At 47.5% G+C, this 3865-nt stretch overlaps 1 long non-coding RNA gene across 1 annotated transcript; it reads right to left on the bottom strand.

Moving 5' to 3' along the window:
• Nucleotides 1-423: 423 nt before the first annotated feature.
• On the bottom strand, nt 424-3471 carry LOC139838446 (uncharacterized). The gene is made up of 3 exons (XR_011755072.1): nt 3169-3471; nt 1927-2000; nt 424-660 (listed from the first exon to the last, which is right to left on the bottom strand). It is a non-coding gene; the product is annotated as an uncharacterized lncRNA (long non-coding RNA).
• Between the last annotated feature and the right edge of the window lie 394 nt (nt 3472-3865).

Genomic DNA, 3865 nt, shown 5'->3' with positions numbered 1-3865 from the left:
CACCGCCATCTTCACCGCCATCGCTGTCTCCATGATGAGGAGGGAGTAATTCACCCCCGGGGCTGAGGGCTCCGCTGTAGCTATGTGGTTCATCTCTCTCTTTATGTGATCTAGTTGAATATCATCTATGTGCTACTCTAGTGATGTTATTAAAGTATTCTATTCCTCCTGCGCGGTGTAATTGTGACAGTGTGTGCATCGTGTAGTACTTGGCGTGGGGTATGATTGTAATCTCTCGTAGATTATGAAGTTAACTATTGCTATGATAGTATTGATGTGATCTATGTGTGACGCCCCGGAACCGGTACCATGAGAATTCCAGCGATCCCGCCAAAATCCGCATGATATCGATTCAGAGACGCCCTCCGACACGACGTGCGCGAAGAATCACACACGTGATGCCAGAGGAATTAACACGAGCGGTAACATTACAATAGGATTACAATAGATCCCACAAGATACATATATTTCAGCAACGACTCCAACGAGTCAAGATACAAATAGATACATACAAAGATCCAAATCATACAGAAGATCAAATACATCCGAGTACGGACAAGATGCAAATTGGACTAAGAGTCCTGAAGATAACCAGTGGCGTCCATAACCCTGCCCAGGCCAAGCCGGAAGGGTAACCTTGCTAACGTCGTCATCTCGTACCTGTCAAAGTCGGGCCATCGGTTGCCGACAAAAGGGGGAGGAGACAAAAAGAAAGGAAGGCGAGGGTAAGTACCATTGGCACGTACTTGCGAGACAAGACCAGCTATGCTCGCTGGTGGGCGGTATAACCTTCACCCGGCTATATGTGGAGTTTAGCGGCAGCAAAGCTACTATCCAATAGAGACTCGCTACAACATCCGTCTACTCAGAGAAGATAAGAGAGCGCACAAGGTAACAGATAAATACTACACAAACATAACCCAGCCGATTACACATATCCCCTTCAACAAGGCGAAGAGGCAATGTAAAAGGCACTCAACGGTGGACAAGTTTTATTAGGTACCGGTTGTAGTAATGCTATATTACTAATCAAGTTATTAGAAAATTATTATCAACAACATAAAGGTGTAAGTTGTTCTATGATCAAGCCATACAATTCCAAGTCGTCCATAACCGCGGACACGGCTTATCGATAAGATGTACACCCTGCAGGGGTTGCCCAAATGTAACCATACGCATGCTCGAACCCACTTACTACAGGTGGAGTCTCACATCAAGACCGTTCCCAATGCAAGAGAAAGTTTAATGGGAGCCACCCAACTAAGCTACCCGTGACGAAGTTCGGCCGTACTCCGATACGGACCCAGAGGTTGCGATGGCGTCCAAGGCGGGCACTAACGACCGGCCAAGGATAAGTCGGCACGCAATATGAGTACAGTACAGAATATAAACACCCGAAGGCAACAGGAAGTAAATCGTGCATATCGTGCATATGAGCAAATAAAACCAAGGTTGTGGCTCCCAATAAACAGACTCAAGGAAAGGTAGTGGGTGATGGGGGTCCCACTCCCCCACGTACGGGTAGAGCGCTCAATCTCGGAACAGATAACAAGAACTCGGGTCCTAGGGGACATTAGCAAGTCAAAGTTCCGATGCTTTCGCAAAGGGGCTCACAGATGCCTCTGCTTACAATTTTAGTTGTTAACAATTAAGTAAAGCATGAGTATCTCCATCAACAGATATAGCATGTGATAACCTCCCAACAACCCAACATATCCCGATAACAGATCGAGATAAACAACAAAGCCTAAACACGCCTACGACTCGCAAGGCTCAAACATCAAGCAACGGCTATGGGTAAGGAATGATACATATAGGAGTATTATGGTAAACAAGTGGAATAGGACACGTGACACGATAAAGAATCGCAACATAGGGATAGCAATGCGAGGGAGAGAGTAAAATAGGTGAAGAGAGAGGGCTCGCCTGTGAAAAGCTGCAGGAGCACTTGTCGTATCTCACCACACCACTTCGTGATCCTATCCGGGAAGAAGCAAATGCTGGAACAAACAACGGATGCAAATCTTACTACTACGGCAAAAGAATCAGCATGATCATGATATAACATGCATGGCATGGTAAACATGATGCGATGCAACTTATCCATATTAATCGGAGTCGGAACCCCGAACAAACAAATTAGGTTGAAGTTGCATATCTACCGGCAAAGTTAATTGTTGATTAGCATGGCAAGACATGGCAAGGGTGAGCTACTTCAATATTAAACGGAGCGGGGAATTCTTATCCGATAATTCCAAAATACTCCGCGTATATGTGAGGTAAAAATGCACGACTACCAACGCGTGACATGATGCAAGATGCAAACAGACGAATGGATGGCATAATCATGTTCCTTGCATTTTTCTGATCAAAATGAATATAAAATTTGTTCCTTGCATTTTTCTGATCAAAATGAATATAAAATTTGTAGCAATTGGATTTGTAAAAGTGCATATTTGAATCAATTGAAAAACCATCTGAGTTTGAATTGAGCGGGAACAGATACAGAAATGTTGGGTTTAATCCGCGCCAAGGGGATTCGAACTCAGGCCACTCGGTTCAAGGAACAGGGATGGTACCAGTGGGCTGATGATTCTGATTTGCGTACAGACAGGACGCATCTAAGGTGAAGTGTACACCACCACGATAACTGAACTTTTGACAGTTGCATCTGAAACTGGACAGCGGCTGGCAGGAACTTTGGATGAAGATGGCGAGAAACTGGGTGATGCTCCAGCGTGGTTCTCAACAGGTTGAGCAATAAGAATGTGCCATGGGTCGAATGGGACCAAAATGGTTGGAAACGATGCACCGTGTCGACGGGGAAGCTCGCCGGAAAACGGGACGACGACACAGAGAAACTGAAAACTGGAAACCATCTGTTTCTGGAGGCGACTTTGGAAGAAGATGGCGTCGTCGTTACTGCTCCGTTTTGGGTGATTCAAGATCCAGTAGAAAGAGGATGTTGCCGTGCTTGTAATGGTACCAGATACGCATGCTGGGGTGACCTGTGCCGGCGAGGATCTACACCGAAAGACAGGATCGTGAAATAGATCAAAACTGCACGTTTTCGTTTTGGAAACCACTCGATCTCGTTCTCTCTCTCGTTTCTTCATCGATCCAGGGGTATAGATGCATGCAGGGGAGGACGAAAGGTGTGCTGCTCACCCTGGGGTGCTCGACGACGAGGAAGGGGAGGCAGAGGAGGTCGCCGGCGTCGAGGACGTCGAGGTGGCCGGGACATAGACGGTGTAGACGTGGAAGATCTCGAGCAGCTCTTGGCGTCCCAGGTTCCGTGAAGCAGACGAGGGCGACGAGGAGATCAAGGCAGTCCTTTTCTGCTGCCCAGCTAGGCGTGCGGCGGTCCACGGCGACGGCGGCGTGGAGTAGACAGGCGGCGGTTTGGCTCGGTAGGAATTTTGTTTAGAGAGGAAGAGAAGGTGGCGGCGGTTGGGAAGGAAATGGGACTAGGGTTGCAGGGCTAGTGCTGTGCTTGGTTTTACTTTTATAGGAGAGGAAAGAGATGTCGATGGCCGTCCCATCGCTGAGACAGCGACGTGCGAGTACGCGGATACGCTGCCGTACAGAGCTGGAAGAAAGGGTGCAACTAGACATGATTCATGGGCTGTGCTGGTTCGGTGGAAAGGACAAGAATGAGAAGTGGGCTTTGGGAGATTAGAAACAAGGAAACCGGTTGGGCTAGTTGGAGAGGATTGGCTCCGTTGGACATAAAGCCAGAATTCAGATTTTGATAGGAGCTAGCTTTTGTTTAGAACGTGCTTGAAACGAAACTTGAGAGACAGGATGAAACAACAGAGACGGAAATTCAATTCGGCTCCCGGGTGCGTATGCTCCCTATACCGAA

Source organism: Lolium perenne, chromosome 3, assembly GCF_019359855.2.
Source record: "Lolium perenne isolate Kyuss_39 chromosome 3, Kyuss_2.0, whole genome shotgun sequence".
NCBI classification, from domain to species: Eukaryota; Viridiplantae; Streptophyta; class Magnoliopsida; order Poales; family Poaceae; genus Lolium; species Lolium perenne.
Note: the sequence above shows the minus strand (reverse complement) of the source record. Positions and strands in the feature narration are given on the sequence as shown.